Source organism: Procambarus clarkii, chromosome 50 (genome assembly GCF_040958095.1).
Source record: "Procambarus clarkii isolate CNS0578487 chromosome 50, FALCON_Pclarkii_2.0, whole genome shotgun sequence".
Taxonomy (NCBI): domain Eukaryota; kingdom Metazoa; phylum Arthropoda; class Malacostraca; order Decapoda; family Cambaridae; genus Procambarus; species Procambarus clarkii.
In genome coordinates this window covers 7,515,990-7,542,322 of record NC_091199.1, presented here as the reverse complement: position 1 = coordinate 7,542,322, position 26,333 = coordinate 7,515,990, and the positions used below count along the sequence as shown (strand labels likewise).

The 26,333-nt window shown below is 44.4% G+C and overlaps 1 long non-coding RNA gene across 1 annotated transcript; it reads right to left on the bottom strand.

The window, feature by feature from the left end:
- Window positions 1–57: 57 nt before the first annotated feature.
- LOC138351594 (uncharacterized) lies at window positions 58–22,137 on the bottom strand. Its single transcript, XR_011222512.1, has 2 exons — window positions 21,913–22,137; window positions 58–6,191 (listed from the first exon to the last, which is right to left on the bottom strand). It is a non-coding gene; the product is annotated as an uncharacterized lncRNA (long non-coding RNA).
- Between the last annotated feature and the right edge of the window lie 4,196 nt (window positions 22,138–26,333).

Here is a 26,333-nt window from a genome sequence, read left to right as displayed (position 1 = left end):
CATTCAACCTCTCAGATATTATATAGTAATTTTTACAGGAGTAAAACAAACAAGCAGAATTTTTATGTAATTTATTTTTGTGAAACAAGGTGTATAAGATTTGCAAATATATCTGTAATATTGAAAGAGAAACCCAGAATTTGTGGACGTGTGAGACACCTCATATTTTGGGCCCAAGGAGGCTCAATAAACAATCTATGAATGCATTTATATATATATATATATATATATATATATATATATATATATATATATATATATATATTCATATATACATATATCTTTTTTTTTGGCCCAACTGTTTCCGCGTGGTGCTGGGTCACGAATTTCAATATGTCGTGAGCTGCCCAAACAATTTTTTTTTCGTATTTTGAAGCTGCCAACCTCTTAACGCCCAAAATATAAAAGCTGTTTAAGCAAGCGTTTTTGAAGTGCAGCTGAAAAAATGCAGTTTGTGAAGGCTGTGGCGCGCACAGTTGCCAAGCCTTCCGGAGCATCCACCAGTGTTTCTTGTTTGTCGAAGTTTTGTCGTGTATTAACTTTCTTCTTCTCCAGAAATTCCCGGGAATTATTTGTGCTTTTTGTGGCTTGTCTGTACATGTACAGCCTCGTTTTTCTTATATATTTGTTTCAGAATAATGTGTTTGTGGCGTCGATTGACACATTGGCTGGCGTATTTGCTGACAAGTTGACTATAGTTATTTGGCTGGCGCACGCGAGGGAGGAACTGGCCGTGATATGCGCTGGACAGCAGTCAATCTCGCGAGGAGTCATTAAACTTGGCCGAATTCCATGTGTTCAGACGCTCACAGGCGTCAATCATAGCTCCAAACACTAACTTAATGAATAATAATGACAATTTTGGTGATGATTTGATAATAAATCTGCTATGATTTATTTTTTTTATGGTCAGGATCCAGCATAGGAATGACAAGGAAGAAATTGGACTGCTCTCTGGGAGGCTGATCTCCCAGCTACTGATGCTCCCAATGATCAATGGCTCCCACTCAAAGTCTGTGTTGATTACTTCCTCACATAGTGAAGCACCAGTCCCGCCCTCACCGCACAGTGTCGTCACCAGAACAAAGGTCAACACTTGGAGCAGCGCACCACTGCCACAGAATCTCAGGAATGAAATCCAATAACACCTTTGTCTCAAGCAGCATGGCAAAATGAATATAAATTTATACGTGCTTATACAACTCAATATATATATATATACGGAGATAAAAACATATTTTGCCTATACACAAACTGGATTGAAATAAAATATATTGGGTTGTACAGACTTTCGAAAATAAAATATAGTAAAAATAAATATATTCACCGAATAAATAATTACAATAGCCTAATCTACCAAAAGTTGCCATGTAGGTTAACACAAGAGATCTATATGGTAATTTTATCTTATTTGCATGATGACTGAAATTATTAATAAGTAAACGATCACTGGTATATTCCACGGTGTAATTTGAAGGGTTTTAATATAAGCTTGATCCCTTGTCTGGTAGTTCGGCCTCTAATCTAATTTAAAGAAGTTAGCGATAAAATATTACCCCCCCCCCCGCCCTTAATTGAATCAATGCAATCGACTTATCATTTCTAAAGTACGACTTGTTGCCTGAAGCACTGCCTATGGAGCTTTAAATCTTAACATAAATTAAATTACAAAAATAAATCTCAGCAAAAACTTTTAAAAACACTCATTTAATATTAATAACTGTTAAAAATGACATATGGTTTTTGGAGCGCTGGAATATCATTCTCTTTAGCTGTGATGTACTGGGGCCAGATTCACGAAAGCACTTACGAACGTGTACATCTTTCCTCAATCTTTGACTTCTTTGGTTACATTAATTAAACAGTTTACAAGCATGAAAACTTCCCATTCAGCTGTTGTTATTGTTATAAACAGCCTCCCTGGTGCTTCGGAGCTCATTAACTGTTTAATAATTGGAAACAAAGCCGCCAAAGATTGAGAAAAGATGGACAGATTCTTAAGTGTTTGCTTAAGTGCTTTCGTGAATCTGACCCCTGGGTTCCAGAGAGAGAGGAATACGCACTGAATCCCAGGGAAATGTGCGCACAATATATCTTCAAAAAGTAGATATTTGTTGCGTCTAATTCCACCAACACTTACGCACCGCGTCCTCGCAAAACACTACACACAACTAGCAACATCTTCAACACAATTGCTATAGTCTCTGGACAGTGGTTTCCAAAACTGTGATTCTTCGGAAATTTTTTGGTTTTATTTTATATATTTTTTTAGGAGAGACTGAAGAAAATATTAGTGACCAAACGTTGGGGGGAACTATAACAAAAATATTATCGACATTTGCAGTTAGGTGTTTTTATGTAATACGATCTTAATAGTTTAGGAGTCAATGTTTGTTGTACGACAGAGTAGCAAGGGGTACCTTCCATGACACCCCATGATATCTGATTGACACCAGATATATATATATATATATATATATATATATATATATATATATATATATATATATATATATATATATATATATATATTTATATACACACACGGGTAACGTTTTCGCATTGCCGGAGCCTGGATTTTCCAGGGGGTACTATAATGATTTTGTTTTAGATAGTTTGTCACTTTTTTTTAATAACCTGATGCTTATATGGATTTTGGATGGGTTATTGACCGTGGGGGAGGGGTGTGTGCTCAAGGTCTGAGTGATCGATCAGTGTGGGTGACACTTGTTGGTCCAACAGGTCATGGATTGATGGTAGACTGGCGTCAATCTTGGAGTTCATTCTTGTGGCTTGTGTGTGTGTGTGTGTGTGTGTGCGAGTGCGTGTGCGTGCTCGTGCGTGCGTGCGCATAAGGAGGCCAACAGAGACCCCTTTACCACCAAAAAAAAAGCTATATCTCACAGGATGGGCCTCAACTCACAACAGAGGAGCCACGAGCCGACTCGTGTGCCAAGTCAATGGACAATTCCCCGCCTCAATAACACTCTTAAAACCTTCAATATAAAATCTGATCAATATTCAACCTATTTACTCATGCGAAGGTCATAAAATACAAGACATTTAAAATATTATATCAGAAAAATCTATATACTATAAACTGATAGGATATAACTCTATTTTTCCATCATTTAATAAACTTCTTTAGAAAAATCGGATAGATTTTAATAACATGTCGTATTGTGGAACTCTAGTTACTCTCTGTAAAGCTATAGTGTCACTAACGTGGAACTCTGAAACCAAGCTCTTCACTTATTGCTATTGAGTGCTACGTAATATGTATTTATATTTATATACGATAATATGTGTGTGTCAATTTCAGTGCAACATAAGATTATGGGTGGTGTTGGCTGCTCACAGTCCTTCATGGCTCTTGGAGGGGGAGCCACTCTCTCTCTCAGGCTACCGAGATCTGAGGAGATTCAAGGGCTACAGATCAAACCCAAGGGGTTCAGAGGAGACCCAAGGGGCTCAAAGGAGACCCCAAGGGGCTCAGAGGAAACCCAAGGGGTTCAGAGGAGACTCAAGGGGCTCAGACGAGACCAGTGACGCTCTCATTAGTCATTACTTACTAATTTGAGTGGCGGGGTGCCTTGAATCAGAGAAGAGTTGAAGTCTGCGTGCAGTCAGCTCAACGCCCCGAACTCAACAAGCAGTAGCCACGGCAGACCTCCAGTAGGAGGAAGCACTTGAACCCCGCCCTTCATTTTTTCCCCCAAAATCGCGTTAGGATCATTTCCCCTCGAGCTCGCATTCACTCCTCCAGAGTGGTGTTTACGGAGGCTAGAGTCCAAAGGACTTATTAACTCTCCGGTGAGAATGGTTGGCGAGCGCATACATGGGCGTGGCGGGTGTTGCGGCCGACGCTGTCTTCGCGGGAAGAAAATGGGCGGGCTCTTCCTGTGGTACGACTGATATGCACAGGTGCGACTGTGGGGACTCGTCTTTCACCAAGAAACGTTTCTGGATGTGGGCGTCGGGGGGCAGAAGTGCCTGGAGAGGCACTCGCTGCTCCGTTATGTCAACAATATGGCACGTCTTGAGTGCTGCAACTCGTCTTGGAGACTCAATGATTCTTAAAAGATTTTTGTCAACAGTGTAAAACTCTACAACCTTTTACAAAGTTTTGATTCTACTCAAAATCTAGTACGACAATTTACGAATGTTTTTTTACTTGTTTTAATTCCTGCATTATAATGTATACATTTCTTGAAATCTACATTTTTGAGAATGAATTTTTGACAAATATATATATATATATATATCCCTAGATGGCAACACTCAACAAGCACATTACTATGTTTCACTAGATCAAACACACATATATAAATACGTTATGGTGGAGTACTGCTGAAGAAAAAAGCAGTTATCCTATTGGTTAGAAAAAGACGAAACGTTTGTTGGTGGTTATCGTGAATCCACAATTACAATAAAAGTTTATGGTTGATTATCAACAGCAATCTGGTAACATATGGCAACATCCGTGATGGGAGTGTTGTCGCCTAATGGTCAGTGAGAATATTCAGCATACATATTGCATTACAAAAAAAATTCCCCTTCCCCAATTTATCCAATATTACCCACAGTTGTGGAAATTGACCATCCCCAAGGAAAATATCTCACTGGTATTTTGTATAACTGTTTGATTCAAGTTTTGGGCTCAACACTTGGCTGGTGACGTCAACATGAAGTTTGGCACCACCGCATGACGTCACGCCATACAAAATATTTCATTATTCAATATACACAAGGGAGTATACTGTTTGCTGTATGTGTCTAAACAATATTTATATGATTTCATGGATCTCAAGAATTCACGTAATCCAACACCATTTTATCGTTTATAAGAGTTTGTTGACAGAATTGTGGACCTGCCTGAAACAGTGTGTGTGTTAGTGTGTAAGAATGAAAGAGCAGCAATGTTATGTACTCTCTCAATAAATAGAGATCATTACTATTCAAGTTCGAATAAGTTTATTGAGATACTAAAATACATCCCAAAGAGATAGAGTAATTCAGGCTATTTCTACCCTCCTATTGCTAGTAATGTGTGATTATTTGCATAATAATTTGGTACTGTTCACGAATGATGAGTTTGATTAATTATAACTTAAGGTCACAACTCTAACTTGAATCCATTGCGGGCTCACCATAGCCCGTGCTCCTTGGAACTTTGTTCCCGGTAGCGAATCTTATTAAACAATATAAAATAAGACCGTTTAGAGTCTGAGCTGATATATTATCCCCTTGAAGACATATTTATCATTGGTGTTGGATTAAGTACTTCCGTAAGAGCCACGAAGGTAGGAATACTTCCTGAGACACACACAATACCAGCGTTCAAGACGAGAGTGACCTGACCTTGTTGGGTTCTCCCCCACTCTCTCTCTGGCCTCTAGGCTGTGATTCTACTACAGGAGTACATGAAGTGTTTCCGTCTGCCCTCGTAACAGGGGGGAATCAGGGCATTACGCCCAGGGTGGTCGCGAAGAGGCCATGGAAAAGCAGGAGTGTGTGCTTCAGAGGGTGAGAAAACAGGGTCACCCCACTTCAGAGGGTCAGAGAGCAGGGGTCACCCCACTTCAGACCGTCAGAGAGCAGGGGTCACCCCACTTCAGAGGGTCAGAGAGCAGGGGTCACCCCACTTCAGAGGGTCAGAGAGCAGGGGTCACCCCACTTCAGACCGTCAGAGAGCAGGGGTCACCCCACTTCAGAGGGTCAGAGAGCAGGGGTCACCCCACTTCAGACCGTCAGAGAGCAGGGGTCACCCCACTTCAGAGGGTCAGAGAGCAGGGGTCACCCCACTTCAGAGGGTCAGAGAGCAGGGGTCACCCCACTTCAAAGAACGAGAGAGCACTGACTTCCTGTATTAAGAAGACGGACATGAGCTCAGCTGATACAGAAAAACAAAACCCAGCTTAAAAATATACACACTTAAAAGGCTACAATAGTTGACTACTTGACCCCTAACTCAAGGCTAGCTTGGCAGTACTTTTCAAGGTGGTATCCCTTGTGTATGTTGAATGCAATAGTGTTCCCTATTCGTCGTCGGAGAGGAGGTCTTTCTTGCTCTTGCTGGACTTGCTGTTGCTCTTCTTCATGTACTGGGAGAGGAGGTCGATGGGAAGAGGGAAGATGATTGTAGAGTTCTTTTCCGCGCTGATGGCGTTCAGGGTTTGCATGTAGCGGAGCTGGTGGCCGGGAGAGGTGAGAGAGAGAGGAAGGGAGAGGGAGAGAAAGAGATATTCAATTAGCATCACATTGAGGAAATGTTAGTGTGTGTGTGTGTGTGTGTGTGTGTGTGTGTGTGTGTGTGTGTGTGTGTGTTTATATATATATGTGTGTGTGTGTGTGTGTGTGTGTGTGTGTGTGTGTGTGTGTGTGTGTGTGTGTGTGTGTGTGTGTGTGTATATGTGTTTATATGTGTGTGTGTGTAAAGGCCCTGACTTGACAGAAGTGTGTGGGAGGGGTACCTTTCTTGACTACAAATCTTATAAGGATCATTTATAAGAATATTCCTTGGTCTTTCCAAACTGGGTTTCATCTTAAGTCTATTTTGAATTGTTAAGAGTCCATCTGCTTCAATATTTACAAGTTATTCTTAAACATATCTCTGTGTCATTACTCAAGTCATAAGATACAAGTGATGGTAACTTAAGAGAAAACTTAATGCTAGCCTTAGATTATTATGCAGAATATGTATATATATGTATAAACGTGATAAAAGTCGTTCAACATGCAGGGGGGCGGGGGGGGGGGAGTTGATACACTCCGCGCATGCGTATTGGCAACTCGGGGTCAAGTACTCTTAATTATGACGTCATTCCATAATCAGCTGCAGTTCGCTGTGTCATGTTTAACTTAAGATGATTTAGATTTATATATATATATATTTTTTTTTTATTAGCGTTTAGTCCTGAATTACTTAGCTGATCCATTTTTTTAAATGTTAGTGTGTGTGTGTGTGTATATGTGTGTGTGTAGTCATCTAGTGGTGTGTATGTGTGCGTGTGTGTGTATTCACATAGTGGTGTGTATGTGTATGTGTGTGTGTACTCACCTAGTGGTGTGTGTGTGTGTGTACTCACCTAGTGGTGTGTGTGTGTGTGTGTGTGTGTGTGTGTGTGTGTGTGTGTGTGTGTGTGTGTGTGTGTGTGTGTGTGTGTGTGTTTACACTAGCTAGCCACGGAAGGGGTTAGGGGGGGGGGGATGGCGCGGAAACTACCCACAAAACCTCAACAATAAACCATGTATAAACCATCAACCCGACACAAACAACCTACTGAAGAACCACAACACGACCGTCCATTCTACAGTGATCCTCGCCTCCCCGATGACCAGAGAGTAGACGAGAGTAGATCTTATTTGTAGATGAGAGTAGAGTGCATTTGAAGGATAACCTTTCGCGTTTTAATGAGAGAATTTACGATATGGCGAGCTAAGATAAAGCCCCCCCCCCCCATCACGCCAGACTTAGCATTGAGTCGTCCGATTAATAGAGGGATGTCCGGTAACGACTCAGCATTGCATCGTCCGTTTAATAGAGGGAAGTCCGGTAACGACTCAGCATTGCATCGTCCGTTTAATAGAGGGAAGTCCGGTAACGACTCACCAATGCGTCGTCCGATTAATAGAGGGAAGTCCGGTAACGACTCACCAATGCGTCGTCCGATTAATAGAGGGAAGTCCGGTAACGACTCAGCATTGCGTCATCCGATTAATAGAGGGAAGTCCGGTAACGACTCAGCATTGCGTCGTCCGATTAATAGAGGGAAGTCCGGTAACGACTCAGCATTGCGTCGTCCGATTAATAGAGGGAAGTCCGGTAACGACTCAGCATTGCGTCGTCCGATTAATAGAGGGAAGTCCGGTAACGACTCAGCATTGCGTCATCCGATTAATAGAGGGAAGTCCGGTAACGACTCAGCATTGCGTCGTCCGATTAATAGAGGGAAGTCCGGTAACGACTCAGCATTGCGTCGTTCGTTAAAAACTGTGCCCAGCATTCGCACTTGGGCACTGTTGAGAGAATTTATTATATGGCGAGCTAAGATAGAGCTCCCTGTCACGCCAGAGTTAGCTTCACATCTACTCTCATCACTCTGGTGTGTCTGCACTCTGCTCTCAGTACTCTGTGCACTACACACCTCGCGGTACTTTACAGTGGATCTTCTCCAGTACTAGCCCATGTGTTCGTGCACGTGTACGCCACAGTGCCCTTACGCAGCGCGTGCACCTGTACTCATGTTGTTGTTCCTGTACTAAATACATTTTGTACTATACGCGAATCCATTACAGTTTACAGATCGTAATGTGCCTCATCTAACTTGTTTCCCTTCTCTCTACAGTGTAACAATCTTGTTAAAGTGTCAGTGTTTTTTGGCACAGTGATCTTGTACTAATGTCGCAATTCAACTTGTCAGGCACACTAAAATACTTTACTACGAAGCAAAATGGTGCGCATATATATATATATATATATATATATATATATATATATATATATATATATATATATATATATATATATATATATATATATATATATATATATATATATCCTGAGGGAGGCTCCCTAAGGAGGGTTCCTAAGGCAGGAAGCTGAGAAAGACTCCTAAGGAGCAGCTCTCCAGGACAGCCTCTGAAGGTGTAGTGAGACACCTGACAACTTTTTAGATGGGTGTAAGAGTCAGAGACACAGACGAGGTTGTGGTTCGAGACGACGTGCCATCAACGGTGACAACTACCACTGCTACAATGTGAGGTGGCAGAGCGGAGGACGGAAAGGTCTAGGGCACTAGTATATCCATCCATCTATACCACGTCTACATCTATCTGGACACATATACCAACTAGGGGACAATGCTACCCACGGAAACCAACATTATATTGAGAGAGAGAGAGAGAGAGAGAGAGAGAGAGAGAGAGAGAGAGAGAGAGAGAGAGAGAGAGAGAGAGAGAGAGAGAGAGAGAGAGAGAGAGAGAGAGAGAGAGAGAGAGACAGAGAGAGAGAGAGAGAGAGAGAGAGAGAGAGAGAGAGAGAGAGAGAGAGAGAGAGAGAGAGAGAGAGAGAGAGAGAGAGAGAGAGTTGTATTCATCCCAACATGTAAACACAGACTTGAGTGCATGTCCTTCTTCACCTGTTCTAAGGTGAGGGTCACAAATTACAGCAGTTAATGACTCCAGATTCAGTGACTCCAGATTCAGTGCTTCCAGACACAATACTTTCCGATTCAATTCTTCCAGATCCCTGGTTCGATCCTCAAGAGATACAGAGGCGATATGACACATTTTCTTTCATCTGTTCACCTACCAGGAAATAGTTGTCTGTGAGTTAGGCAACTGCTGTGTTGCAGCCTGGGGAATGTCATCAGTGTTTGGCCTGGGGGGACTCGGTAAGCCTAACAGGTTTCTGTTACAAGCTATGAGAAACACACAAACACACACACACACACACACACATGGATACTAAAAGAAGGTGCAGAAGCACTAAGTGTGCCACTCTCTATGGTGTATAACAGGTCACTGGAAACAGGAGACCTTCCGGACAGCTGGAAGACAGCCAATGTAGTCCCAATATACAAAATGGGTGACAGGCAAGAGGCACTGAACTACAGGCCAGTTTCCCTGACTTGTATACCATGCAAGGTGATGGAGAAGATCGTGAGGAAAAGGCTCGTAGAGCATCTGGAGAGAAATAGCTTTGTAACACACCACCAACATGGGTTCAGAGATGGTAAATCGTGTCTGACAGGCTTAATAGAATTCTATGTCCAGGCGACAAAAATTATGCAAGAAAGAGAAGGGTGGGGCAGACTGCATTTTCTTGGACTGTCAGAAAGCCTTCGACACAGTACCCCATAAAAGGCTGTTACAAAAGTTGGAGCAACAGGCAAGAGTAAAAGATAAGGTGCTCCAGTGGATAAGGGAGTATCTAAGCAACAGGAAACAGCGAGTAACTGTGACGGGAGAGACATTAGAGAGGCGAGATGTCACCAGCGGAGTCCCACAGGGCTCTGTACTTGGACCCATCCTGTTCCTGATATATGTAAACGATCTTCCAGAGGGTATAGACTCATTCCTCTCAATGTTTGCTGATGATGCAAAAATTATGAGAAGAATCAAGACAAATGAAGATAGACAGAGACTACAGGATGACCTGGACAAACTGGAGGAATGGTCTAGAAAATGGCTGCTAAAGTTTAACTCGGATAAGTGTAAAGTAATGAAATTGAGCGAAGGGAGCAGAAGGCTGAACACAAGGTACCAACTGGGAGGTGAAATCCTGCAAGTGTTAAATAGAGAGAAAGATCTTGGGGTTGATATCACATCGAACCTGTCCCCAAAGGCCCACATCAAAAGGATATTATCAGCGGCATATGCTAGATTGACCAACATAAGAACTGCCTTTAGAAACTTGTGTAAGTAATCGTTCAGGACCCTGTATACCACTTATGTCAGACCAATCCTGGAATATGCAGCTCCAGCCTGGAGTACATACCTAGTTAAATACAAGACAAAGTTAGAGAAGATTCAGGGGTATGGCACCAGACTAGTCCCGGAACTGAGAGGTATGAGCTACGAGGAAAGGCTACGGGAGCTAAGTCTCACGTCCCTGGAAGACAGACGAGTAAAGGGAGACATGATAACCACCTACAAAATTCTCAGGGGAATCGACAAACTATTTAGCACGGTTGGAACACGAACAAGTGGACACAGGTGGAAACTTAGTACCCAGATGAGCCACAGAGACATTATAAATTTAATTTTCTTCAGTGTCAGAGTAGTTAACAGATGAAATGCATTAGGCAGTGATGTGGTGGAGGCTGACTCCATACATAGTTTCATATGTAGATATGATAGAGCCCAATAGGCTCAGGAACCTGTACACCTGTTGATTGACGGTTGAGAGGCGGGACCAAAGAGCCAGAGCTCAACCCCCGCAAGCATAACTAGGTGACAAAACACACACACACACTCTGTAGGTTAGAAAGGCGGGGTCCAAGAGCTAATAGCTCGGGATCCAGTAATTTGATCCACTAACATAAGACAGTTGATTCAACAGACACATATATAGTAAATAGACACACACACACACACTTAGATAATTACCTATTATTGAGTATGCAGCCCCCAGCATGGAACCCCTACCTAAAGTATGCTGTCCCAGCATGGAACCCCTTACAGGTGGCCCAAGTGTTGCTTTGAATGTCTCTTCAAGAGGTTAAAACTAAAAACCCCAAGCCAAGAGACCCCTCTGTCTCCTTCAGTCACCCCAACGACCTCATAGAAAACAGGTAGGACTCGAACACGGACTCAATCACCAGTTGGTCTGAGTATACGCCTGCTGAATGGCCGCCACAACTGATCAGCAAATCAGCGAAGTAGGGGCAGCTTCAGAGGGTAGGAACAAGGGGCAAATGGAACGCCCCTAGCGAGGACAGACGGCTCCGCTACCGAGACGGGAGAAGAGACAGGAACGGGGCGGAGAGCGCGGGAAGCATTAAATATAAGTCAGACGAGCGCCCGCGTCATGGAGGGTGGACTAAACTATAAGGTGTGCGGGTGGTGCCGTGGAACCACACAAAGTGAACCAGGATTATACGGAGTGGCAGGTGCATAGTGACCACACCAAGTGAAGGTGGTAGCACGGTACTGGAGGTACTGGGTACTCTGTACCAAGCACGGTACTGGGGGTACTGGGAGCACTCTGTACCAAGCACCGGTGTACCAAGCACGACCTTAGTCACCACTCTCGACAGCCTCTTGGATAACAACAGCCCCGTGAAACGAGGTGAGAATAGGAGCACTAACTACCTTATTTACTGCAGCATAAAAAATGTACCATTTTACAGGGACATTTTCTGCTTCTGTAGGGCAGAACACGCCATTTTGTGCACACATATTCATTATATCTTGGGTTGGCGGTGAACCAAAAACATTTAAATATGAAAAAATATTTTGGAGCAATAAGGGGATTCGAACCAACGACCTAGGTACTCCTAGCCAGTGGGGCCTCAACTCACTGGACCACAATACATTGCAACTAACACTGGTCCTGTGGTTTAAGTTGCCTGGTTGGCACTATTCAGGTCGCTGGTTCAAATCTTCACCATTGCTCCAACTAATTTCCTCACTGATATATAGAACGTTAGTATGAATTTTGTTTCTCTTTGTAAATTGAAATTTTGAATACTATTGCAACAGAGACAAGTTATTCGTGACTAATTATCCAAGAGATTCTCGATGGGTGACCTTTGACCTGTGAGAAACCATCTCAGTCTACCTTAATCGTTCTTATTGAAACCCATTTCAATTGGCATTGGGAAGATGATAGTCGATGGCTTTTCCGCTGCGATAGAGTTCAACGTCTGCATGTAGCGCAGCTGCAAGATGGGACACCTGTTACAGTTCTTGGAATGGGCCGTAGTGACATGTGGGGAGGGGGTGAGGGGGGGGGGGAGGAAGGGAAACAGGTGTTGATGTTGTATTGACCTGAGAGGGAGGGATAGACGTCAGTATTGACTCACATATGTCACAACATGTGTGAGAAAGCCACATGAATTACACTCCAGCGGGACCATATGTATGTACGAGAAGGTATTCACTTGTAGAGTTAAATCCTATTGACCGCAGGTGTTGTCGGCTACGATCTCTTGTCGGGGGGATAACACAGGTAATCACCAACAGGTGTTGGTAACTCTCATTTATTGGAATCAAGAAACATTCAGTAGTTAGCAAGAGGAAGTGTTTAGAGAGAGAGAGATATATGATTCACGAGGAAAGGCTAAAGGAATTAAACCTCACATTACTGGAAGACAGAAACAGAGGAGACATGATCACCATATACCAAATTACAGTGGGAGAAGAATAGAGCAGACAAGGACAGGTTATTTAGCGTGGGTGGTGGTGCACGAACAAGGACACACAGAGGTAAACTACCCAATTGAGCCAACAGGGACATTACTGATTAGTGTGTGACAAACTAAATAGTGAAGAAATGGAATGTATTAAGAAGTGAAGGGAGGGGGGGGGGAGAGGGCGGCAGGGAGGAAGGCAGACATGCCATATAGTTTCCAATGTAGATATGACAGAGGTCAATGAACTTCTGAACACGTATATGCCAGTTGACGGAGTATTGCGAGGCAGGGGCCCAGATGAACATATAGTTGGCGCCCAGATGAACATAGATTATTAAGGGCTATTCATGCCCGTGCCACCTTTTGGGTGGCATAATCTTTATCAATCAATCGACATAGATTAGGGGGCCCAAATGACATATTAGGGGCGCAGATGACATATTAGGGGCCTATATGACATATTAGGGGCCCAGATGACACATTAGGGGTCCAGAAGACATATATTAGGAGCCCAGATAAGACTCACCCAGAGGCTCAGATAAGAGCCACCCAGGGGGCTCTAATTAGAGCCCAGGTGAGCCTTAATCCATGTTCTAAAACAGTATATCTAACAAAGCAATTCACGATTCTCAGCATTTCTTACTACTGATCTCTTAGATCTTACCTATCTTACTGCCTTTCTTCCCCCCCCCCAAAATACAAATCATAATTTGTTTGTTTGGGGTTGTGCTTAAGGCCTATATCAGCCTATGGAGGGCTACTCAGGTATGTCAGCCTCTGGAGGGCTATTAAGCCTGAAGCCTGGTTAACCTCTGGAGGGCTATTAAGTCTAGTTAAAAACACTTTCGCGCTTTGGTGACAACAGTGTCGTCACCAATTTTCCTACTGATTACGCTGGCGTGCCGCGCTCGCGAGTCACGAGAAAAAATATTTGTATAAAATCCATTTATTATCCGATCAACATGGGGATAGTTTACAAATGTTTACCATGAAATTTACGTTTTCTCTAATAGCCGAACAGCTTATTAAAGAGAACGGCGTGGCAGTGAATCATCGTGGTAAAACAATTGTATTATTGACACGACGAGTATAATCGACGAAGTTTTTATATATGTTGCCGGTCGAACGCATCCTTATGTGACCTTTAATACCTATGTTCTTATAGAACATTCTATTGCGAACACATTGGAACAAAAATGAAATACATACATCGAAAAATAATGTCAGGACAGTGAATTGAATATACACTTTTCAAAGCGGGTTTCGCCGATATGCCGCCGCGGGTAACACTTCGGCCACTTCCCACACTGTTTTGGGTGGGCTACGACATTGAATCTATATTTATATGCATATGTCCGTGTAGAGAATTTTATTGCGATTTCAGTGATACCAAAATTAACGCTGCAGCACAACTGTGGGCTTCACAACCATTAAGAGAGTGGAAACATTTTGTTGCCGTTTGGCGCTCTCGGCAAGTGATCTGAATAGTTTTTTATTTGGTGTTGATATGCCTTATGCTTTGGCAGCATTTTATAGGTATGTTCTTATAGACAATTCTATTGCGAACACAGTGATACCAAATTTAAATACGTACGCCTACAATTAGTGTCAGGACAGTCAAAAGAGTAAACACTTTTTGGTCTTACCGCTTAGGCGCGCGAAACGCCAAGTACCACAAGGTGGATGTTTTTTTTCAGAACTCTGCAAGCGCGAAAGTGTCCACAACACAATGGCTTACTTTAGCTATCATTATGATTTAGCTTTAGAATCAGTGATTATACTTTAGTCTTGAACATTGTACAGGACTGTACAATGTCCATTGTACATTGTACTCGGTGTTCATAATATTCACCAGAGGACTGGAACCAGAGGAGCCACGTGTTCCTGGAAGCAACTCTTCAAGGGACCGGTTGACCCAGCCAGCCAATGACATCGAACCTGAGGTCCATTTCACGGCATCTTCCGGTGCCTCTGTTGAGTTCGACTCTGATCGTCCGGACATCGAAGCTGATGCCTAAGTTCGGGACGAAGACTTGAGGACTCGAAGACTCCCTCAATAATCCAGGCAGCTCGGCCTTATCAACAGAGGCCAAATGCTCATTAATCCAGCCGCCGAACACCTCTTCCTTCACACCCCCCCCCCCCCCCCGGTTTATGAATGAAGAACGGTTTACACACGACTCAAAACTAATGTCGTTCGAACTTTTCTCGAACGGTGCTTCGTCGCTGACCTCTGTTCGAATCCCAAAACTGTAAATGCTTCACCCCACGTACTTCCAATAGAAATACTCACCAACAGGACCTAAACACCTAACCTAACCTAACCTAAACACCTAACCTAACCTAACCTAAACACCTAACCTAACCTAATCTAACCTAACCTAACCTACCCCTAACTCTACACAGAACTTTAGTAAACATGATCTAAGAGGAGCAGCTGTGTAACATGTAGGGTAAAGCTAAGCTAGATTGATTGACTGATAAAGATTAAGCCACCCAAGAGGTGGCACAGGCATGAATAGCCCGTAACCGCGCGAGATGACTCAAGCTTAGCCCCACGGGCCTCACATCCGGGACCTCTGTTTACTGATGCCTTCAAGAAGCTCGGAAGTGCTTCTGGAGGTGTTGAGGAGCGCAGGTAATGCCTTCAAAAGGGGGGGGGGGGACGTTCATGGGGAGGTGGGGGGGGCTGTAGTGGTAGTGGTGGTGGTAGAGTAGTAGTGGTTGTAGTAGTAGTAGTAATAGTAGTAGTAGAGTTAATAATATTATTATTATAGATGTAGTAGTAGTTGTTATTATACTAATGACAATAGTTGTAATGTAAATAGTTGTAGAGGTGGTGGTGGTGCTGGAGGTGGTGGTGGTGGTAGTGATGGTGGGGGTGGTAGTAGTGATGGAAATGGGTGTGGTGGTGGCTGTGGTTGTGGTAGTGGTTGTGGTAGTGGTGGTGGTTGTGGTGGTGGTTGTGGTTGTGGTGTTGCTGGTTGTGCTGGTGGCGGTTGTGATGGTGGTCATACCATTCCAAGCTGAAGACATCGTTCCAGTGTCTTCACAATACATAATAAATCACATGAACCCAAAAGCGCCCCCTTAAAGTCCCTTGAGATACACTCGGGGACACCTCCAGAGGCCCTCCACTTGCAAATGTGCGTGTGAGTGCATCGTGATGAGTGCAGATGAGTGCTTGCTGCTGCTGCTGCTGTGAGGTCACCAGGGGGGTCAAGAGGTCACGGCTCAGTCTCGTAAGACTGCTCTAGTGAGCCCCTCCCCTGGGTCAAAGTGCGCTCTACGACAGTCACGTGAGAGAAAGAAATACTACCAGAGTCATGTGCTATGTCTTACGACCGTGTGGGTAGTTAGCGTGTGCTCGTACACCCCCGACAACTGCCAATTATGTAGTTAAACATGCCAGTTATGTACAAAATATATATATAATTATTTAACCCTAAGCAAATCAAGTAGAAGAGGAGACTGGAATTATTAGTGTGACAAGGGGCAGACAAAAGAGTGTGGCCTCTATGCTACCACGACATCCATAATGTAAAGACAAACACACAGCAGGTTAATCAATGTTTTCTTGGAGGATGTAGTGGCTCCGTCGACCTGGCGGTTCGGAGCTGCAGAGTCTGGGGCGCGCTGTGATGCTTTCTTTCTCTCTCTCTCTCTCTCTTTCTGTCGCGGCGTCCAGAGCCCTACGCCCACCGCAAAGGAACTGGCGTAAACCGGGTCTCGTAAAGTCGTAAACCGAGTCTCGTAAAGTCGTAAACCGCATCTCGTAAAGTCGTAAACCGAGTCTCGTAAAGTCGTTAACCGCGTCTCGTAAAGTCGTAAACCGCATCTCGTAAAGTCGTAAACCGAGTCTCGTAAAGTCGTTAACCGCGTCTCGTAAAGTCGTAAACCGCGTACCGTGTCTCATAAACTTGTAAACCGCGTCTCGTAAACTCGCAAACCGGGTTTCATATTAGATTTCGCAGCGTTACAGGGATTCATTAACTACCGGATCGTCGTGAAGGGTTAAAATAGCCGAAATCTCGAATCAAAATCGAATCTATTTCTGCTATTCATCGATTTTGTATTTGTATATGAAGTATGGGCCGTCGAAATTAATGCCATATTACCTGATGTGTATATCCTTCTGCATATCATTTAACTACAATAATGCAAATTAAACATTAACTATATTCCATTAAAATGAAGCCACGCATCACTGGAATACATGCTAGGTGGAGAGGGACACAAGGTATGTAGTGAGACGAGCTTGTCACTTGGCTGCGATTCTAAGGGCGGGTTCTTCATCCTTAGAAAGTGATGGGTGATCTTCGTCAGGCATACAGCTCCCTGATATATAACAAGACATACAGGCACACGTCTCCTCTGACCCTGTTTACACAAGGTCAGGTGAGAAGTGTAACTCGAACACCTCGTCTCCAGTTCCTGACCACACGCTCAACTTACGAACAAAAGCCTGACACTCACGCGAGCTACGAACAGCAGTTTGACGCTCGCTCGAAATATGCCCGAGTTAAGAATTCGAGTGTGATACACGTTCGCGCTACGAACAACAGATGCTTGTTCGAGTTATGTAAAGTTTGACACATGCTCGAGTTACGAACAACAGTTTGACACGTTCGCATTATGAACACCTTAACGCATGGTCAATTTACAAATAACATTCGGACGCGCTCGAGCGTAGAACATAAGTTTGACACAGCCAATCGCCCCAAGCAATAGCATTGTCCATCCTCCTCTGTTCCTTCTTGTGAGCGCGTTGCGGCTGCTCTTGGAGGACCTGCTTCTAAAAGAGGCCAGCGAGTGGCTGGCACTGTGTCTAGGTGATGCCAAAAGCCAGGTCAAGATCGGCACTGCGTCCACGTGGAGTTATGGACGTCGGAAAACAAATGAGTCTTGTGGTGCCTCGTTAATTCTCGACGCCTCGCCAGCCAATGAGAGAGAGAGAGAGGGAGAGCAAAGGTCATTTTAGGTCCTGTCAGGTCAGAGGGCACGGGAGTAGAGGTTATGGTAGAGGGGAGAGAGGGGACAAAAGGCGGAGAAGGAAGGAAATGGGAGAAGGAAGATAAGGAGACGAGCAATGACAGTTTAGGTGACATACACAGAGATAAATTTTACAAATGATAGGGCTTAAAGGAATAAGTTATATATACAGTATATATATATCAGGGTGGATGCCAGAGACGCTTTTAGAGAAGACTGTAGGGGTGGGAAGGGGGGTGGAGGGGGTGGGTGATAGTGGTTGTAGGTGGTAGTGGTGGTGGTGGGTGAGGATTGTGGTAGCGCAGTATAGGCTGTGAACACACCATGCAACCTTCAAGTCAGGCACAAGCCAAATGATGCGCAAACCATTGCTTTATAGTCCACTTGCAACGATGGCTGGATTCAATTGACATTCAGAGAAAAATCATTTTTGGGATCATGCTCAGAGATTGTTTATCAAATGTTGCGATAGGGTTTAATTTGAGACAGGGGGGGGGGGGGTTAGGGGGAGGAGAGAGAGAGCAGCATTGTAGCAGGTGCATGCGAACAGCTGTGGATAGGGTGTGGTGGGGCTCCCCCCCCCCAATGGTGCCACCTGTGGAGGGGGGGAGCCAGGGGGTGGTGGGGCTCCCCTGATATAAGGTAACCCCCTACACCAGCACCTTACCCACAAGCTCTTCGTAACTGATCAACTTATCACACATGCTGAATTGATCTTATTCTTAATACCGAGAGGGATAGATAGATTGCATCGCCACTGACGCTGGGACTCATATTTCACAAGACATATATATATATATATATATATATATATATATATATATATATATATATATATATATATATATATATATATATATATATCATTTATCTGGGTTACTGTGGGAGGGAGCCCCCAATGTGGTAGGCAGGAGGTGGGAGCTGTCACTCTGGGGGATCACCATGGGACACCCAGAAGAAGGAGTCAGATGGCAGTCAATTGCTACCTTAGGAGGTCATCAATGGCTTTCTTCCTTCCTTCTAGAGTCCCTCTGATGATCCAGGAGCAGAGCTGTCACCTCCTTCCTGGTGGACCCGGGGTTCCCAGCCCTCTTGGTGCAGATAAATGGAATTTTTATTCCCACTCTAGAGTGGCTTACAATATATATATATATATATGTATATATATAGTCATACAATGGTTCAGCTTCGAGGTGCTAGTACAAGAGTGACTCTACCCGAGGGCTTGGGTAATGGGAAGTGAGACTAGAGTTAGGGATGAGATGCACTATAAACACCTTAGTCATTGTGCTGTCTTAGACTCAAGTGGAAGTTTGAAGGTGAGTCAAGCAAGAACTTACTCATAGCCTCCTCGTGAGCACGAGGGGGATATGGGTAAGACAACAATGACTTTTTCAGAAACATTTACTTTTGTGGGAGACTTAAACACTGGTGAGGGGGTGAGTAAGCTTAGGCTGAAGGCAAGATGTCCCTCTAACCTTAATGTTGTTAGTGGAACCAACGTAGGTCATATGGAACACTTTGCATGCCATCTATGACAAGATATGTACTATAGAACTGGCAATACCTGATCTTGTAACACAGGTACGAGTCTTTCGTCTCTATAATAATCTGAGAGTTTAATACGCCGTTCTGTGGTCAATATCCTGCTGGCACTTACTCGGGATAAGTCACACTTGTAGCAGGACCTGGAGGAGGAGGAGCTTATGCCCGCTCAAAGGTTGCTGGGAATGGTGACCGGGCCCTCAGGGTGATGTGACCGCCAGCACCACCATCACCACCAGCACCACCACCACCACCACCACCACCACCACCATGTCCCTCTCTCACCCCACACTACCTCCAGTGACTTCAAGCCTCGTGACCTCTAAGGGGTCAGAGTGCGACCAATCTCAAGGGCAAGTCAGTAGCTATAACAAAGGCAAAAATCTCACAGATCTGTGGATTGTCTAAGTGATGCAATGCTAATAATAGAAACATGGTTTCCCACAGAAAATGCCAGATATTTTGATCATTGCAACAAGTAATATGCATCACGTTAATCTCAAGCATTTATACACATATGAGAATCAATTGACAATTCCTGTTCGAAGTCTATCAAGTGCTCCTCAAACTTCTCTATCTTGCAATTGAATTACACAAATAAACAGCCAAAGGAACTGCTGGAGGGTTGCAGTGTAGCTCTCGATCAAAGTTCACAGTAAAACTTAGACTACTGAAATATTGATTTTTTTTTTATAAAATGAATAAGTCATATACTTTGTTATAGCTTTAGATATGAACAAGTGTTTAAGCGTTATCAAAGCTTGAAGTTTAAGGTCACTGAAGAGAGGTTGTGGTGAAGAGATTGACCTCCATGTTGGTGGCCTAGCCCCCAGGGGTAGTGTGGTGGCGTAACCCCCAGGGGTAGTGTGGTGGCGTAGCCCCCAGGGGTAGTGTGGTGGCGTAACCCCCAGGGGTAGTGAGGTGGCGTAGCCCCCAGGGGTAGTGTGGTGGCGTAACCCCCAGGGGTAGTGTGGTGGCGTAACCCCCAGGGGTAGTGTGGTGGCGTAGCCCCCAGGGGTAGTGTGGTGGCGTAACCCCCAGGGGTAGTGTGGTGGCGTAGCCCCCAGGGGTAGTGTGGTGGCGTAACCCCCAGGGGTAGTGTGGTGGCGTAACCCCCAGGGGTAGTGTGGTGGCGTAGCCCCCAGGGGTAGTGTGGTGGCGTAACCCCCAGGGGTAGTGTGGTGGCGTAACCCCCAGGGGTAGTGTGGTGGCGTAGCCCCCAGGGGTAGTGTGGTGGCGTAGCCCCCAGGGGTAGTGAGGTGGCGTAGACCCCCAGGGGTAGTGTGGTGGCGTAACCCCCAGGGGTAGTGTGGTGGCGTAGCCCCCAGGGGTAGTGTGGTGGCGTAACCCCCTGGGGTAGTGTGGTGGCGTAACCCCCAGGGGTAGTGTGGTGGCGTAGCCCCCAGGGGGTAGTGTGGTGGCGTAGCCCCCAGGGGTAGTGAGGTGGCGTAGACCCCCAGGGGTAGTGTGGTGGCGTAGCCCCCCAGGGGTAGTGTGGTGGCGTAGCCCCAGGGGTAGTGTGGTGGCGTAGCCCCCAGGGGTAGTGTGGTGGCGTAGCCCCCAGGGGTAGTGTGGTGGCGTTCATGGCACTTCAAGGGTCAGTTTGGGTCACTCATGGCACCACGGGGGAAGGGGGAGGGGGTCAGTTAACAGTCTGCTACAGTCACACAGTCAGGCAATATATATATATATATATATATATATATATATATATATATATATATATATATATATTTATATATATATATATATATATATATATATATATATATATATATTATATATATATATATATATATATATATATATATTTATCGAGGTCAGCCAAACTGCAAAAAGCCTCTAAGTGTCTAAAATTAACCTGGCCTCGGTGGACGTCGGTGATTGGGGGCTCCTCTAAATTCTAAAATGTTTCCCTCTAGAACTAATTTGACTGTTTGACACTCCTGGTTTGGGCTGATCTGAAGGTCATATATATATATGTATGTTTACATCTTAACCCGCTGGTGACGTGTGGTCCTGGAGGTGAAGAATGATTAGGATGATGAGGGGGGCGTTTTTTACGTTAGAATAAATGATAATTGGTGTCAAGAGAGTGAATATTGTGTATGGGGGGAAGTGATCTATCAGAGGAACTACTGTTTGTGCTAGTGAGAGAGAGAGTGAGAGAGAGAGAGGGAGGGAGAGAGGGAGAGAGAGAGAGAGAGAGAGAGAGAGAGAGAGAGAGAGAGAGAGAGAGAGAGAGAGAGAGAGAGAGAGAGAGAGAGAGAGAGAGAGAGAGAGAGAGAGAGAGAGAGAGAGAGAGAGAGAGATTGAGAGAGAGAGAGAGACAGACAGACAGAGAGGTAGAGAGAGAGAACCCACAACGACCCACACCCATCCGTGTACCAAGACCTGACGGGACCTCTGGGAAGAAACCTGTCCCTAATCTTCCTGTCCCCAATCTACCTGTGCCCCAATCTACCTGTGCCCCAATCTACCAATTCCTATCCACCGAAGTCTCAAGCCATTGTACCTGCTTTTACTCAGCCTCCTTTTTCTGTATCATATGCGTTAAGACGTCAATGGGCAGCGGGAATATAATGGTCGAGTTGTTTTCTGCCGAGATAGCGTTGAGCGTCTGAAGATAGCGGAGCTGGAACAAGGGGACGAACTGGGTTATCTTTCCGTGACACTACAAGGGGCAGGTAAGCTGGCGGCACCTCGCGTCCAAGGGAACCCAGGGGGCGAGTGCCGTAGAGGGGAGGGACAGGGGCAAGAGGGGTAGTGATATCACTAGAAATATACCGAAGGGAAAAGCAAAGCGTGGGAATAACAGAGCTGGCAGGGTCACGACCCCTAAAATAGATATACGGAAATAAAAAGCTTTTTTTTTAGAGAAATTTAGCGGGGGTTTTCATATTATTATGACTGTCATGGCATGTGCACCATATATGGTGCACATGTTATTATGTGCACCATAATAAAATATTATTATTAATAATTAAATAATGTTCCTTGCTTGTAATCTGAAATGTTTATGTTAGTCATTAAAAGTCCGTTTTCTCTTACAACTTCTCCAACTTAAGAGAACGTGTAAATATTTTATCGGAAACTCCTGAAGCTACTGACATTAAATTCGGATTTTTTTTTCTATGTTTACCCCACACTGGTTGATGTTTCATGAAGTAAATAGCTTTCAAGGCCATTTTGCAATGACTGGTTTGTGGCGGGTTCGGTTATTAGTATTCCCATCACCATAATTTAGCGAACTAAGTTACGGCGAATCGAGGGGGAACTTGAGAACTCGATTTAGGTAACCATGTGATTTCTCCAGATGAAAGTGCAAGACCTGACACTCAGTTAAGACATCTAGAGGCCGCTATTTGTCTATATTATCGCTAATCACGGAGCTTTGCTGCCCGAAACGCTTTTGCGTAATAGTGGCTTTAGGCATTGTATGTACTAGCTCTATCTATAAATCTATCAATTTATGTAAAATCTCTTGTATGTATGTACCTTACCTGAATAAACATTTTATTTTATTTTTTATTTTTTACTTGCCTCAAGACGAACCTAAAAGACCTGTGCCAACGCCGTGGCAGAATGCCCATTTTGTTTTAAGTTGTAAAATATCAGAGATGCAGGACAGGTTCTTCATACTATTGTTCCTTGAGGCTGTTAAGCCTATCGTGGTTCCCCGGGGCCAATGACTGACCTTCCCCAGGACGCTGCCTCACAAGAGGTGCCACACTCTGGGGGACCTTTCTGCTGCAAGATCATCACGAGCAATAAGATGCTTATCTTAACATACTAAGAAGGTTAGGTGAAGTCGGTGTTTCTATGAAGCTTTTCAAGGTAAACTAAAATATTCACAATCAATTAGTATGTCACATATGCACTTATTAAATAAGCAATATTGACTATAAGTTATAAGGTGCACAGGGGCATTGTGTCTAGGGTCCTTTTGGCTATCAAATGACCTTTTCTAGGATGTGACCTAAAATAGTCGCCTAACATTCCAGTACCTAGTTACTAATAGATGTAATAGGTGTACGGAAACGTTCCTAAGCGTCTATACGTTTTTCCCGACTGGTTATTCAAAGATTCAAATTCAAATTCAAATTTTTTAGCAAGTCATTCCAAACGATTCGTTCACATGCAGGTTCCCCTTGTCTAAGCTTCCAGCCCGGCTCTTCTTCCGTGCTTACCTAAGAGTGACTTTTTGGGGGAGCGAGTTCTAGCTCTATGCCCCGCCTTCTTGATTTGCTGTACCTGGAGACTGTTTTTAGGGGTAACTTTCCTGTCGTTCGTGTTCAGTGTCAAGTCTGGCACTCAAGCTGTGGATGGAGGTGGCTCTTATAGCTTCTTCTTTCAGGCATTCCACTTGTCGACCACCAACATGTACCGGACATAAGATTCACATAAGTCATAAAACTATTTGCGCTGCCAGCTTCCTCATTTATTTATTTATTATTTATTATATATACAAGAAGGTACATTGGGATTGTAAGGATACATAGCATAGTAATTACATTCTTGTAAAGCCACTAGTACGCTCATAAGTCCATAAGTACTCATAAGTCCTCTTGTTTTATTTTCTCTCAATTTTAGAAGGTTGTCGTTTAATCGTCCTGTACATGTGTCTCATTATCTTTTATGCAGTGATCATGTCCCTTTTGGTCATTGTTTCCTGTAGGACTGAGCTTCTTTAGCCTCTTCTCGTGGCTTGGCCCTCCTAATTGAGGACCAAGCTGTGTGTGTGTGCTCATCTAGTTGTGCTTGCGGGGGTTGAGCTCTGGCTCTTGGTCCCGCCTCTCAACTGTCAATTCACAGTCCCCGTGGTGAAGTGGTAAGACGCTCGCCTGGCGTTCCGCAAGCGCTTTGTCCTGGGTTCGTATCCTGGCCGGGGAGGATTAAATAATTGTGTTAAATAATCTATCTTTATCTACCCTATCAATTCCCTTGAGAATCTTGTATGTGATGATCATGTCCCTCCGAACTCTTCTGTCTTCCAGCGACGTGAGGTTTAATCCCGTAGTCTTTCCTCATAGTTCATGCCCCTCAGTTCGGGGACTAGTCTGGTGGCAAATCTTTGAACCTTTCCAGTTAAGTTTTATGTTTGACGAGATATGGACTTCCATGCTGGAGCTGCATACTTCAGAATTGGTCTGACATATGTGGTATACAAAGTTCTGAATGATTCCTACACAAGTTTCTAAATGCCGTTCTTATGTTGGCCAACCTGGCGTATGCCGCTGATGTTGTCTAATGTCAATGTAATGTCAGTGTCCATGACATTGTGTGTGTGTGTGGTGTGCGTGTGCGAGTGTGTGTGTGTGGTGTGTGTGTGTGTGTGTGTGTGTGTGTGTGTGTGTGTGTGTGTGTGTGTGTGTTGTGTGTGTGTGTGTGTGTTGTGTGTGTGTGGGTGTGTGGGGTGTGTGTGTGTGAGTGTGTGAGTGTGTGAGTGTGTGAGTGTGTGTGTGTGTGTGTGTGTGTGTGTGTGTGTGTGTGTGTGTGTGTGTGTGTGTGTGTGTGTGTGTGTGTTGTGTGTGTGTGTGTGTGTGTGTGTGTGTGTGTGTGTACGTACGTGTGTGTTAAAAGATGGAATACAAAATGCAGAACCAGGCTGGGATACATGAGAAGACATAGCACTGTGTAAGGAGAACCTGATGACCAGAAAACAGAGTGTCACAGTGAGGGGCAGAGAGCAGGTGGTGTCGAACTGGGGATGAAATATGACAAATAGCGTCCCTCCAGGGGGCTGGGCCACGGAAACAATGATGCTTACGACTGAGTTACAATAACGTGGCTGAAGTATGTTGACCAGACCACACACTAGAAGGTGAAGGGACGACGACGTTTCGGTCCGTCCTGGACCATTCTCAAGTCGATTGTGAGAATGATCCCAGGACGGACCGAAACGCCGTCGCCGTCCCTTCACCTTCTAGTGTGGTGCGCGAATATTCTACCCAATGGGAGTGAGCCCTAAACAATCTAACGTTTGCAGATAACACGAATCTATTGAAGGAATGTAAATACCTAAATCCCTTCAGTAAATATCAAGCATATCTTTGCAAATTCCACGAAGTGGACAGGCAAATAGCCGCTAGAATTCAATCCCAACATTGAAAGGTGACGAAGAAGGGAAATGAAGAGAGATCAGAAAGCATCTAAGGTCACCCCAATGACAGGTCAGTCAGCAGGGCTCTAGGAGGCTCGAACCGTGAACCCCATGTGTGTGTGTGAGTATATAGGGCCGAGGCTATATCGACAATTGTATACGTTGACATGTAAGCATAGATTAAGACAGCACAAGGATCGCATTAGGCAGTGATGTGGTGGAGGCTGACTTCATACACAGTTTCAATGTAGATATGATAGAGTCCAGTAGGATCAGGAACCTGTACACCAGTTGATTGACGGTTGAGAGGCAGGCAGGAGGCATTGACGGAGGAGGAGGAGAACGAGATGGTTGTTAAGGGGAAGAAACAGAATGAAAATAAGAATAAGAAGAAAGAAGTAGAATAACACAAAGATAAACAAAAGTCGTAGCATCAACAAGACAAAGAAAACCCAACACAAGAACCAACAATGATTCCAGAGAATCATCAAACAGATGCCGGTAACCTTGCATCTTGATGAGCACTAAAATAAGTCTGTTTCATCCTGTTGCGAGTTCAATTTCCACTGAAACACAGCAGCACAGGAGGTGCTCAAGACACACTTGAGAGTGGCGACAAGCACACAAGAGGTCCGCAGCTAGTGGAATCTCAGCCGGCCAACTCTAACACTCATATTACTGAATACCTTTGTCAGCAAGCTCCTGGGACAAGGAGCCTCAAGCAAGCTCCTGGGACAAGGAGCCTCTCCAAACTCCTGGAACAAGGATCCTCTCCAAGCTCCTAGGACAAGGAGCCTCTCCAAGCTCCTAGGACAAGGAGCCTCTCCAAGCTC